We start from the raw sequence: 15,149 nt of genomic DNA on the forward strand, positions 1-15,149 counted from the left end.
TTCTATTAAGTGATTACCAAAGAAATTCAACAAGACATTTCAGAAAATAATTTTTCTCCTACCTCCTGTTTCCTAGTCTGAAGCTGTTGACACTTGGTGGGCAGCATCACAGGCAAGGCCAAGTCTAATGAGGGCCCATGGTCCAGCATTCATAGGTAAGGCCTGGTTCATCCCCCATAGCCCTGGAAATTTTTTCCCTTCAAGTATTTATCTATTTCCTTTTTGAAAGTTACGACTGAATCTGCTTCCATCGCCCTTTCAGGCAGTGCATTCCAGACCATAACTTACTGTGCAAAAAGATATCTCCCCTCTGGTTCTTTTGCCAATTATCTTATATCTGTGCCCTCGGGTTACCCACCCACTTGCCACTGGAAACAGTTTATCCCCATCTACAGGGCAGGATTTTCGGGTGTCGGGTGGGCGGTCCCGGGAAATGGTCCGCTGCCAGCGATTGGCCCCTGACCGTGATTTAATGCCAATTAATGGCCAGCCAGCGTGAAAGGCGCGCTGAGGAGCTCAGATATGTTGGGATGGGGGCAGGAAGAGGGTGAGTGCTGAAGTATGCGTATGAGCAGGGGAGTGCACACAAAGCTCCCTGAAGGCACAGAGCTGCCTCAGGGAACTGAAGAATTGTGGATACAAAAATAAAGATTTTAAGAATGAGAGAAACATGTCCCCCGCATGTGACTCTGTCACATGAACAGGGGCATATTAAAGATGACGTTAAAATTTAAAAATTTTTTTTTAACTACTGCTGGAAACCGCATCCTACCTGTAAAATATCCAAAGGCCGCCTGGCTGATTCACCCGCCTGCCAACCATAAGGTTGGACGGGCAGTGAAAAATAGCTTTCAATTATTTGATTAAGGGCCTTAACAGGCCTCTTAATTGTCAGCGAGCACGCTGCTGACTCTTGCCGCGCCCACCGACCGAAATACCGTGCAAGTGCGCGATGATGTCGGGACGCTCTCCTGACATCATCGCGTGTGATTTTTATGCCCGATTGGGTCAGGCGCCTGCAGGACGTAAAATCCTGCCCACTCTATCAAAACTCCCATAACCGTAAACACGGCTATTAAATCTGCCCTTAACTTTCTCTGCTCTAAGCAGAACAATCCTAGCTTCTCTGGTCCCTCTACATAACTGAAGCTCCTTATCCCTGGTACCATTCTAGTAAATCCATTGGGAGCAATAATGGGTTACTAATTATCCAAAGTAGACTGGGGCAAGAGTGTTCTGAGTGACAATGATGAGAGGCGATTCTACAATATGTCCTGGACAGTTTTCCGGATCAGTATGGTTGTTAGCTCAACAAAGAAGGTGGTTAAGTTGAATTTGGTACTGGAAATGAAGTGAAGTATGCAGTTAACATGAAGGTTGGGGAAGAACATAAGGAACAGTGACCAAAGCAAAACTAGGTTCAACATAAAAATGAAAAGGAAAGGGAAAATTGAAAGATAAAGATGCTTGACTGGAAAAAGACCTTTTCAAAGAGATTTAAAAAGAAGAAGCTAGCCCAGAAAATCAGGAAGGGAACAATGGAAAATGTTCAGGGAGGAGAAGATTAGGGTACAGTGAAGACATATCTCCCTGACGGAATAAATATGAGGCAGCAAAAGTTGGAGTTCATCGAATGAGTACAGAAACCAAAATTAAAGTGAGACCCAAAAAGAGGTATCTGATAACATAGGGCTACTAATACAAAAACTAAATCAAACCAAATACAAAAAATGACCGAGGGAAGCAAAAAAAGTCAGTGAGACCAAAAGGAAGTACGAGGAAAGACTAGAAATGGCAGTTGGAAGGATTCTATAAACAGTAAAAGAATAGTTATAGAATAGTTAAAGCTGTTTAAAGTTAAAAGTTTAAAGTTTAAAAGACAAGTGATGAGAGAGGAAATATTTTTATAGAGGAATGGCAGAGTTAGCAAATGAGTACATTACTTTCTGTTCTGACTTCAGAGGGTGGTTGTGAGAGTGACGGGTACAAGCTAAGATGGTGAAGTAATTAGATAGGGTACTTGTAGACAAGGGTGCTAGACACATTGGCAGACTCTCAGTAGAAAGTCATATGACAGCACCCTAGAGGTTAGACAGGAGCAGCAAAACTGCTGACTGTAACCTTTCAGCATGCTTAGATATGGAAGACATGCCAAGAAAGAAGAATGGAAGGATAGACGGAAGGAAGGAAGTAAGGACGGACTGATGATTAGATGGAAGGAAGAAAGACAACCTCAGGCTATTCCAAAGCACTTTTGAAGTGTAGTCACTGTTGTAATGTAGGAAACACAGCAGTCAATTTGTACACAGCAAGCTCCCACAAATAGCAATGTGACAATGGCCAGGTCATCAGTTTTTTTGGCATATCATTTGAGGGATAAATATTGGCCTAGACACCTGGTTAAATTCCCCTGTTCTTCAAAATAGTGCTGCGGGATCTAACACACCCACCCAAGAGGTTAGATGCATTCTTGGCTAAACATCTCATCCAAAAGACAAAATATCAAAGTGCAATGCTCGCCCAGTCTTAATTGAAGACAATTCCCTACGCGTTTCTTTAATTAATTCCTTCACTTGCTTCTTCAGCCTTCTTCACGACTCTCCTTGAAGTACTGATTCATACTGCGGCTATGCTGGCAATGAACAATGGCAGCTCTCCAGCACCTTGGTCCAAGTGGGTGTTCTCCATTGCTGAGCCTGAGTAGGGACTACTATTAAGTTCCCGTAGATGGGGGCATATCTTGGGTCTGTACTTAGTGCTCCACCGCACTAAGTATGTACCGTTAGAATGTGCCCCTCATCCTTTACACGGAGAGTTCACAGAGGCAGTCGTGAGGGATTCATAGAGACCTCCCTCACAAGCAGGAGGGGGAAAAATCAGAGGCCTTGGGTATTATAGTTGGCCACTCATCAGTGCCTCCAAGTGGCCAGCTATATGACAGGCCAATCTGTATTCCGAATGAGGAAAAGTGCATAGCAGGGAGGGGTCACTGAGGGTGGAGTTACAAAATAACAAACCTGTGGCGCAGTATTATTTCAATTTCTTTAAATTTGACGGTCATTCTTAGAAAATGATGTCAGATGTTAAAGAACAGAATACATGTACTAGAAAGGCTGCAAAGGGCATGGAGACAAAGATTTAACAAGTTCAAGACTATTTTCTATTGCAAAGTACGAAATCAGTTGTGCCTTGCCACAATTCCAGAACGTTCATTATCTCCTGCTGCTGGATAAGATTCATAGACTCAGTAATACAGCTGCAATTATGTTTTAAACCTAAATTAGCTTCACATTTAGGTGGATTAGTTCAAACTTGCTTGGTAGAGAAAGCCACTCTGGTCTTTTTAGTGAGCGGCAGGTCACTTAGATGGGACTGAATGACTGGAGAATGTTGCCTGGGCTGGAGAGTTTTAGTTATGAGGAAAGATTGGATAGACTGGGGTTATTTTCCTTGGAGCAGAGGGTTGGGGGCGGGGGGGGGACCATGATTGAGGTGTATAAACTTATGAAGGAAATAGATAGGGTAGACAGGAAGGAATTTTTCCCCTTGGTGGAAGTATCAATAACCAGGGGATATAGATTTAAGGTAAGGGGCAGGAGGTTTAGAGGGGATGTGAGGAAGAATTTTGTCACCCAGAGGGTGGTGGGAATCTGGAACTCGCTGCCTGAAAGGGTGGTAGAGGCAGAAACCCTCATAACATTTAAGAAGTATTTGGATGTGCGCTTGCGATGCCATGGCATACAAGGCTATGGGCCTAGTGCTGGAAAATGGGATTAGAATAGTTAGGTACTTGTTTGACCAGCACAGACTCAATGAGCCTCTATGACTCTAGCCAACCAATGAGGTGGGCAGTTGCAGTGGAGCTGAACTGCAAAGCCCTTTTGTCAAAGCCTCAGGAGCCTACACTCACTGAGCACTCATGACTGTGTTCCAAGAAGCACAAAGCTAGTGCTACATCCAAACTTGTGTTGTGATGGGCAGCTGGTGACAGTTCCAGTATGCCAGTGGGAAATGAGGTGGCCTTTTGTTATCAATGCAAACATGTTTTTATTTAAAATGAAAAAATATAAAGAGTTCTCAATCTGACAGACTGTCACAGTATAATGTCAGTCCTGTGACAGATTGCACATTTTTATACTCAAAAGTTTGCCTTAAATTTTAATCTTTGCATTTGGCATGCATCTTTCCTTCACCATCTGTGAATTTAGTTCATTCACCTTTTAATTTTACCTTTCTGACTGTTTCTGCTTTACTTTATCATTGCTACACTTCCTTCCAAAGGTTGTGTAATTGCAACAAATGTGGGAGCTCAGGAGCTGGAATTTACACATGTACGTGTGAGAAATTTCCCATCCCAGTGCCTGAAACAGTGTTGCACAGGATAACTTTTCCAACCAGTGGCTCAACCGATGGCACTCTTGCCTCCGAGTCAGAAGGCTGTGAGTTCAAGTCCCACTCCAGAAACTTGAGCACTTAATCCAGGCTGACACACTCAGAGTACTACTGAGGGAATGCTGCACTGTCGGAGGTGCTATCTTTCAATGAGACTTTAAACCGAGGACCCATTTGTCCTCTCGATCCCACAGCGCTATTTTGAAGGACAGGGGAGTACAATTTTAAAACAGGGTGCTGGAACAGACAGACCTGGGAGTGTATGTACACAAATCTTTGAAGTGACAGGACAAGTGGAGAAGGCTGTTAAAAAGCACATGGAATCCTTAGCTTTATTAATATAGAGTACAAAGGCAAGGAAGTTATGCTAAACCTTTATAAAACACTTTCAAAGAGCTTGCATTGGCACAATGGGCCAAATGGCCTTCATCTATGCTGTATCATTCAGTGTTTCTATAATCGTATTGCCAAGCAAGCATGGTTAGGTCTTAGCTGGCGTATTGTGTTCAATTCTGAGCACCACTTCAGGAAGGATATTAAGACCTTAAAGCGGTTGCAGAAGAGATTTACTAGAATGGTACCACGAATGAGGGATATCAATTATAAATGGAGAGACAAGAGAAGCTGGGATTGTTCTCCCCAGAGTGGAGCAGGGTAAGAAGAGATTTGATGGAAGACTTCAAAATCAAGAAGGGTTTTGATTTGAGTAAATAAGGAGAAACTGTTTCCAAAGGCAGGAGGATTGGTAACTACAGCACACAGGTTTAAGACAACTGCCAAAAGAACTATAAGCAACACGAGGAGAAATATCGAGTAAAGTTAGGAGAGGGGTGAAATAATTATTTCATCCCTCTCCTAACTTTACTCAGTTCTGCCGAAGGGTCATGAGGACTTGAAACGTCAACTCTTTTTTTCTCCGCCAATGCTGCCAGACCTGCTGAGTTTTTCCAGGTAATTCTGTTTTTGTTTTGGATTTCCAGCATCCGCAGTAGTTTTTTGTTTTTACGAGGAGAAATATTTTTATTCAGCGAGTTATGATGATCTGGAAGTGCTAAAAGGGCAGTGGAAGTACTTTCAATAGTAACTTCCAAAAGGGAACTGGATAAATACTTGAACGGAATAGATATACAGGATTATCAAGAAAGAGTTAGGGGCTAGGATTAATTGGATGGCTGTTTCAAAGAGCCTACAGAGGCACGATGGGCTGAATAACCTCATCTAATGCTGTCTCATTCTCTAATTCTATAACGGTGTTGTCAAAGAAGCATGGCAGTGAGAAATTCCCTCCTTAAATGTCTTTGCCTCTCTCCTCTTTTAAATTATTGCTTAAATCTTATTTCTTCAACCAAGCTTGTTGTAGCATATCCTTATGTGCCACGATGTCAAATGTTGCTTGATTCTGCTCCTCCCTCCCTAGACATCTCAGACCTCTCTACCTCTCTCCTCCTTTACAGCTGCTGCTGCTAGTAGCTACTCCTACCATGAGATCTGCTCTCATGGTATGTCACGCTCATCTGTCTTGCGACATCCTCACACATCCACTGTGGCTCATCTGCAACTGCTCTGTGATGTCTGTCATCCAACTATGCCTTGGACGACCCTCTTAATGCTGCCCTCCACTTTGCCCTCTGTAGCTTTTCAGCTGATTAAGTGGCCGAAATACTGACATTTTCTTTTCTGGATGTCACTTTTCAGAGTTCTTTTTGCTCTTGCAAAATCCTTTGAATTATTGTTCAAATCCTACCTCTTTGACCAAGCATGTTGTAGCATATCCTTACGTGGCACGTTGTCAAACGTTGCTTGATTCTGCTCCTGCAGGGTGCCTTGGGACGTTTCAGTAGGTTAAAGGCACAACATAAATGCAAGTTGTTATTGTTGAGTTCATACTATAAAACTAGTGATAGGCAGGAAATCCCAGTGAAAATCTGGTATATGCTGATGAGGCCAGGAACTATGGGAGACTTGGGCTATGAGTGTAAGTAAGTAATTAACGATAGTCCACAAAGGACTATAGGCACCTTTCTCCATTAGAGACGACAAAAACAGACATTGAGCAGGAGGAAACTGGGCATAGAGAAGTTGCAGAGGCAAATGAAATGTCAAAGAGGGAGCCTTGGAAAACAGGTAGGTAAAATGGTAATGCAGAGGTGCCTACGAGTTCTAGACACCAGTGACGAAAGAAGATGACGTGGGAGCTACCTACAGCTGGAGATCCATGAGGTAGAATGGGGTGAGGGCATGGAAGGGAAGACGAGGATCGTGAAATCAATACACTGCAACAGAGTGAGGGAATGGGTAGGTCACAAATCAGCACTCAGCGAGGGGATGAAGAGGCCTGACCAGGATCAACAGCGAGGTCAGCCTTGGGCAATGGTGAGGTGGCTTCCATTGGCCTTAACGTACCTGGGCAAGGTTGGAGAAAAGGAATCTAGCCAGGATTCCTACTGGAAAATGGACATGTAAATGAAAATTGGGTATCACCAAAACCATGTTGAGCCACAATGTTCCCCCGCCACTGACAGTGGAATTTTTGCCAGCACCCACCTTGCACATGAAGAATTTTGGCAAGTGTCAAAATGTCAGTAGAATTTAGGCCCCCCACCACAGCGTATGCCAGTACCTTCAGGGATTGGGATAGAGTAAAAACAAACTGTTTCCTTTGGATTTGGATCTTTTCCCTGCACAGATGAATAAATTTGGGCAGTGTATACTGTATCGGGACTCTCGCTTCTCATACATAATAGCTGTCAGTCTCTTGCATTGCCTGCAATGGGGCAAGGCAGGAAAAGTGACAAGGCCTTACTGAGCACCTGCACTCATCCCTAAGGAGAGTTCGTCTAGGCGCTGGCAGGCAGTCGTGGAAAAAATGAATGTCTGCTTCCTGTTAAACTACAGAAAAATCAGCAGTTTACATTTCTTACTGTCACTTTCATTTTCTGTCTGCCTCTCCTGAGGATGGTCACTCATGTTTAGGCACAGTTCCATCGCCACTGGCTGCCCTCCAGTATCTTGCTGAACTGGCTAATCCTTCATGTGAGTCTAATCAGCATGCCTTGGCAGGCTATTTGATTGTTGGAATATCACAGCCAAGCCTTTTAATAAAACATCCATTTGGTGGAAAAAGGGTGAGCCAACAGAATGAACTGACAGGAATTCCACTCAGTGCATTGATTCTCTATCTTTCACCGCTCTACAATCTGTCCACACGAACAGGGCAAAACCGCCTTTGCACATGTGGAGATTGTGAATGCCTTTTATCACATATAAGAAAGTCAAATCATTCATCTCAAGTGATGCTTCTGAGATACACTGGCCAAGATATTTTCTAGTGCAAGAAATTTCCATTTACATCTATCTATTCTTTGGGCAGAATTTTACATTCTCCCACTGGCGGGTTTGTAGGTGGGAGCTGGCTGTAAAATTCTTCGGATGGCCTTACCACCCGTCCCAACCTCTCTGCAATTTTATGGTAGGACGAGTGAGGCCTAGGCTGCCCCCCCCACCTCCAACTTTGCCCCAATTGAGGCCTTTAAGTGCCAATTAATGACCACTTAAGGGCCGTTTCCCACCCAGCCTCAATTTTCAGGTTGGCAAAAGGAGTTAAGGGGTGGGGGGATGGTGGGGGGAGGGGGCACCTCCATCAACAGCCTCCTTTTAACATCAGGCCCCACTGCACCCACCTCGCAGCCCACCCCGCCCCCCCCCCCCTCCACCCCCTCCTCCAAACAGGTCTGGCCATTGCAGGTGCTTCGTCCCACCCTGGCCTCTCCACCAACGCCCCTGCCCCACTCTGCGACCCAAAACCTGCCTGGGTCCTGGGCACCTGGGACTTAAACTCTGGGGACTGCTTGCAGTCATGTCCACTGCAGCTTCTGATGCTGCTGGGACTAGAGAGGTGCCGGCCAATCAGATTGGCCGGTAGCTCTCCGAGGTTGGACCTCTTCCTGAATGACAGGTGGAAGTCCTGCCTCGAGCCAATTAATGCCCCTTGGAGTGTTAAGTGGCTGTGGGCAGTGAGAATTGGCGGGGATGTATTCGCCGCCGATTCCTCAGATGGTGGGAAGGGGAACTCTGCAATCCGAAAAATTCTTGGCCTTTGCTTTTTAACCCACTGAATATTTTTTTCTACTTGTGTGACCATATTCCCTTTCAGTCCATTATCTTTTCCATAAATCTCTTAGCAAATGACTTTTTAAAAATTCCTGTATTCATCTGCTCCATTGGATGGAAAGCACTGTAAACTTACTAGAACTAGAAACTTACTAGAAACTACTGGACTCCAAGGGTTAGATTTTGAGAAGAGATTAAACAAACACCTGAATGATTCATTTCCTGGAATTTAGAAGGTGATGATTTGATTGAAGTTTTCAAGATATTAAAGGGAACAGATAGGGTAGAAAGAGGGAAACTATTTCTGCTAGTTGGCGAGGTGGTGGCATAGCAGTATTTTCATTGGAGTGGTAATCCAGACCCAGAGTAATGCTCCAGGGACCCGGGTTCAAATCCCACCATGGCAGATTTGAAATTTGAATTCAATAAAAATCTGGATTTATCAGTCTAATGATATTCATCCCACCCTGGTCATTGAATGGTGGAGCAGGCTAGAGGGGCTGAATGGCCACCTCCTTTTCCTCTGTTTCTATGCATTTATTTTATTTGTCTTGTTATTCAGTTAAAGTATTCTATAAGGTTGATGAGCTGAGGAATTTTTTTTTTTAAACACAATTATAGTATGACGATTGGGAGTGCATTGTCGATTGTTGTAAAAGCCCATCTGGATCACTACTGTCCTTTAGGGAAGGAAATCTGCTGTCCTCACCTGTGTGACCCCAGGTCTGCAGTAATGCGGTTGATCCTTAAATGCCCAGCCTTCTACACAAAGGATGGTAGAAGTTTGGAACTCTCCTCCGCAAACAGCAGCAGATGCTCAATCAATTGTTAGTTCTAAATCTGAGATTGATAGATTTATGTTACCAAAATAAATTAAGGGATGTGTATCAAAGGTGGGTATATGGAGTTAGGTTGCAGATCAGCCATGATCTCATTGAATGGTGGAGCAGGCTAGAGGGGCTGAATGGCCACCTCCTTTTCCTCGGTTTCTATGCATTTATTTTATTTGTCTTGTTATTCAGTTAAAGTATTCTTTAAGGTTGATGAGCTGAGGATTTTTTTTTAAAACACAATTATAGTATGACGATTGGGAGTGCACTGCCTCTGAAAATGAAAATATGCAATAGCATAGTGGTTATGCTATTGGACTAGTAATCAAAAGGTCTGGATTAATGTTCCAGGGACACGATTTCAGATCCCACCATGGAAGCTCAGGAATTTAAATTAGGTTAATTAAGTGGGTCTAGAATAAAAAAGTTAGTATCAGTAATGCAGACTTCGAAACTACCATGTCAACATCTTTCTTCCTTATTCGTCCTTCGAGGCAATGATGATCTTGTCCATCATCTGGGATGTCTGGTGGGTCTGGTGGGTACATAGGTGACTGCTAAGGCTAATCTGCGCCCGGAAGGTTCTGCTGCAAATAGGACAGGATACCACAGCCGACTGAGTTTTGGGCAAGTTGCAGGCTTGGGATTTCCTCTCCGCCTCTGATAGGCACTTGCTTTTGATGGAGGCCGCAACGTTTTTTATTTGGTTGCACCAAGTGCAGTGATCGTGGGCGAGCTTCTCACAGGACTCGAAGTCAATATCAAAACTCCTAACAGTGTCCTTGTAGCACTTCCTTTGACCGCCATGAAAGTGCACTATAGACCTAAGCTCTCCACAGAAGATTCACCTTTGGTGAGTGAGTGTCAGGCATTCTAGCTCCATGACCAGCCCAACTCAGTCATGGCTGTTTTACTATGGTGTAGATGCTTGGCATGCCAGCTTGGGTGAGCACCTCAGTGTCTGGTATTTTGTCCTGACATCTGATCTTCAGAAGCTTCTGAAGGCAGCTCAAGTGAAAGTAGTTAAGCTTCTTGACATGACGTTGTATACAGTCCAAGTCTCGCATGCGTAGAACAGGGTGGACAGGACTATTGCTCTATAGACTTTCAGTTTGATAGGCAGACTTACTCCCCTTCATTCCCAGACTGATGTTCAAAGTCTGCCCTAGGCTACATTTGCTTTGACAATTCTTGCATGTGTCTCATCCTCAATACAGATAGCTCGAGAGAGTGTGCTGCTGAGACAAGTGAACTTATCCACTGCTGACAGGTTCTGATCATGGACTGAAACCTTAGGCCTGAGATAGGGTCTTCTTGGGGCAGGCTGGTACATTCCTTCAGATTTCTTCATGCTAATCGTAAGGCCGAAATTGTCACATGCATTGGTGAACAAGTTCATGCTACATTGCATGTCCAGCTCTGGACTGGCAGCTAGTCATCAACAAATAGGAAATCATGAAGTTATGTCCTTGGAGACCTTGGTCTTTGCCTGGAGTCATCTCAGATCGAGCAGCTTCCTGCCCAAGCGATATCTGATTTTGATGCCAGGGTTATGTCGTGGGAGGTATCAGAGAGCTTGGCAGAGAAAAACATGCGGAAGAGACTTGGTGCTAGCACACAGCCCTGTTTAACTTCATTAGTGACTGGGAATGGGTCAGAAGACTCCCCATCATCCAGGATACATGTGAGCATGCTGTCACGGAGCTGTCAAACCACTGTGATGAGTTTCTCAGGGCAGCCGAATTAACGTGAAACCCAACTGGTTCACTAATGTCCTTTAGGGCAGGAATCCTTACCCAGTCTGACCTATATGTGACAACAGACCCATAGCAATGAGACTGACTCTTAACTGTCCTATGAAATGGCTTTGCAAGCCGCTCAATACAACTGGGATGAGCAATAAATGCTGGCCTTATCAGTGAAGTCCACATCCCGTGTATGAATAAAAATAGGGTGCCCGAAGCAGTTTCAAAGTAATTTTGAAAAGGAAATTGTATAAATACTTGAAGGGGAGAAAATTTGCACAGCTATGTGGAAAAAAAGCAGGAAGTGGGGCTAATTGAATAGCTCTTTCAAAGAGCTGGCACAGCTATGATGGGCCTAATGGCCTCCTTCTGTGCTATAAGATTCTATGATCTTACCCTTTCAAAATCCATGCTGACAGGCCATGATTAGCTCATGTTTCTCCAAGTGCTTGGTAATTTCATCCCATATGACAGACTCTGCTAGTTTGCTAACAACCTTAATGAGACTAACTGGCCTATAATTTCCTGGCTTGTCTCCATTTTTGAAAAGGGTTGTCACATTTGCCAACCCTTCTCCTTTCCAAATAATTTTTGCAAACTAGACTTAGAATCTCTTTATCGGAATAGAAATTGCCAATAACTGATGGTTCTGCAAGGCCAATATTCATCTCTGTGAAAAGTGAGGCAAAGTGCTCATTTATTATCTTCGTTAATCCTTCAGCACCAAACCTGCCACCTTTATCTCTCAGGGACCATACCCCTAGCTTAACTATCTAGTAGCAACTGGAAAATCCTGCTATTTCTCGGTGTTGTTTTAAAACTCAGTTCTTCTCCTACTCCCCTTAGCTATTTGAATCACCCTCTTTGTATCTTTCCTGTACGTGCTTCATATTCATCCCGTCTTTCATTTTTAACATCCATCCTGTAAGCACTAAACACTTCCTTTTTTGGTTTCAAACTTGGTGTAATCTTTCGGTTTACCATTAAAAAAGCTGTGTTTTAATCATTAACACTTTCTCCATATGAGAATAGATAATCTATTTTTTTCATTTACTTTTTCATGGGACTTGGGCATAACTGGCAAGGCCACCATTTGTTGTCCATCCCTAATTGCCCTTGAACTGAGTGGCTTGCTCGGTCTCTTCAGAAGGCAATTAAGAGTCAACCACATTGCTGTGGGTCTACAGTCACATGTAGGGCAGACTGAGTAAGGATGGCAGATTTCCTTCCCTAAAGGACATTAGTGAACCAGATGGGTTTTTATGACGATCGATGATGGTTTCATGGTCACCATTACTGATGGTAATATCACTTCCTATTGTTCCTGATGACAAAATCAGGGAGACAATGTTAAATTTGTTTACAACCCTGGTTGGACCACACTTCCAGCACTGTGTGCAGTTCTGGCCTCCTGGCTACAAAAATGAAATTGAAGTGCTGGAGAAAGTGCAAGGAAACATGGATGTTATTGGAATTCTGAGGATGGAACTATCAGGAAAGACTGAGCAGGGCAGGGGCTCTTTTCGCTGGAAGAGAGATGGCTAACAGGAGTAAAAACAGAAAATGCTGGAAAAACTCAGCAGGTCTGGCAGCATCTGTGGAGAGAGAAACAGGGTTAACATTTTGAGTCCGTATGACTCTTCTTCACCGTATGACTCTTCTGCAGGAATTCACCAAAGTTCCTTAGACAGCACCTTCCAAACCCATGGCCACTACCATCTGGAAGGGCAAGGGCAGCAGATAGATGGGAATACCACCACCTAGAAGTTCCCCTCCAAGCCATTCAGCACCTTGACTTGGAAATATATCGCCGTTCCTTCACTGCTGCTGGGTCAAAATCCTGGAACTTCCTTCCTAACAGCACAGTGGGTGTACCCACACCACACGGACTTCAGCAGTTCAAGAAGGCAGCTCACCACCACCTTCTCAAGGGCAACCAGGGATGGGCAATAAATGCTGGCCCAGCCTGCGAAGCCCATATCGCATGAGTGAATAAAAATATAATTTGGCACGAATTTTTATCTATTATTATTTCTCGAACCTTTTCCTACTAAATTGCTGATCACCTAACTTCCCTTCCTGGCTCCTATGTTCGCTGACATTAAAAGTTCTCTCACCTCATGTCTTGTCCCTTTGCCCTCATCACCACTCTCCTCAAAAAGACACAACCTGTGACCCCTCCATCCTTGCAAACTGCCACCCCGTCTGCAACCTCACTTTCCTCTCCAAACCCCTTGAATGTGTTCTTGCCTCCCAAATCCGTGCCCACCTTTCTCGGAACCGTGTGTTGAATCCCTGCGTTTTCCGGCACTGCCACAGTGCCGGAGTGGTTCTCATGAAAAGGTACAAATAGCATCTCATAAGACTGTGGCAACGGTAAACTAACTCCTTCATTCTTCTTGACTTGTCTGCAGCCTTTGACATGGTTGACCACAAAATTCTGCTCCAATATCTCTCTATATTTGTCCAGCTGGGTGGGACTGTACTCATCTGGTTCCATTGTTATCTAACCAGTCACAAAGGTTTCTCTTCCCAAGATTCTTACCTCTGGGGTCCCTCCAAGTTGCTGTTGATTTTCTATTGTAATCAGTGACGCCAAATCCCCGACATTGTTCCTTACACTGTGATTTTAAACACCAACATTTAGTTTGACTTCTTCCAGCTTGGTAATTTCCTGTTTTTGGCTTCCTAAATCTGATTTCTTCATTACTAACTTGCCTTGTTTAACCTTTTTCGACCTATCCACCTCCTTATTCCCTGTACACCTGAATCTTAACATGCCTTCCAAGCTGCCTACTTTAATCATACACTCCCAACCATTTAAACTCCTTTAATCACCTGGCAAGTATACTGGTGTCGGTTCAGTCCAAGTGTAGGCTAGCTCATATCTGCTCCAGAACAGGTCCCGATGCCCCAAGGATTTGAGCCCTTCCCTCGACCAAAATATGTCGCTAGCCATGCATTTACCTCCTGAATCTGATTACTGCTGTCCTTGCTAGCAAGTGCCACTGATAGTAATCCTGACATTAGCTAACCCTGACTGATTTTTGATCCCTGTTCATTTGTAGCCGTTAAGAGCAGGGGAGTTTGCCCCAGTGTCCTGGAAATATTTACCTCTCAACTGCCACTACTAATAATAGGGAAGCAGAGAGAAAACAGGGAATAATAGACCAGTCAGCCTGACGTCAGTAGTGGGGAAAATTCTAGAGTCCATTATAAAAGATTTAATAGCTGAGCATGTGGAAAACAGTGGCAGAATCGGACTGAGTCAGCATGGATTTATGAAAGGGAAATCATGCTTGACAAATCTACTGGAATTTTTCGAGGATGTAACTAGTCGAGTCGATGAGGGGGACCCAGTGGATGTGGTTTATTTGGACTTTCAGAAGGCTTTTGACAAAGTCCCACATAAGAGATTGGCGTGTAAAATTAAAGCGCATGGGATTGGGGGTAGTGTATTGAGATGGATAGAAAACTGGTTGGCAGACAGGAAACAAAGAGTAGGAATAAACGGGTCTTTTTCCGAATGGCGGGCAGTGACTAGTGGGGTACCGCAGGGATCGGTGCTGGGACTCCAGTTATTCACAATATATATTAATGATTTAGATGAGGTAATTAAATTTGCAGATGATACAAAGCTGGGTGGGAGGGTGAGCTGTGAGGAGGATGCAGAGATGCTTCAGTGTGATTTGGACAAGCTGAGTGAGTGGGCAAATGCATGGCAGATGCAGTATAATGTGGATAAATGTGAGGTTATCCACTTTGGTAGCAAAAACAGGAAGGCAGATTATTATCTGAATGGCTATAAATTGAGAGAGGGGAATGTGCAACGAGATCTGGGTGTCCTCATACACCAGCTGCTGAAGGTAAGCATGTGGGTGCAGCAGGCGGTAAAGAAGGCAAATGGTATGTTGGCCTTCATAGCCAGAGGATTCAAGTACAGGAACAGGGATGTCTTGCTGCAATTGTACAGGGCCTTGGTGAGACCACACTTGGAATATTGCGTGCAGTTTTGGTCTCCTTATCTGAGGAAGGATGTACTTGCTATAGAGGGAGTGCAGCAAAGGTTTAC

General features: G+C 44.1%; 1 protein-coding gene across 3 annotated transcripts in view; it reads right to left on the reverse strand.

Annotated features, from left to right (window-relative positions):
- agap1 (ArfGAP with GTPase domain, ankyrin repeat and PH domain 1) overlaps positions 1–15,149 on the reverse strand; it is a 662,670-nt gene that overhangs the window by 93,944 nt on the left and 553,577 nt on the right. The window lies entirely within an intron of this gene.

This window comes from Cetorhinus maximus, chromosome 11, assembly GCF_964194155.1.
Source record: "Cetorhinus maximus chromosome 11, sCetMax3.hap1.1, whole genome shotgun sequence".
NCBI classification, from domain to species: Eukaryota; Metazoa; Chordata; class Chondrichthyes; order Lamniformes; family Cetorhinidae; genus Cetorhinus; species Cetorhinus maximus.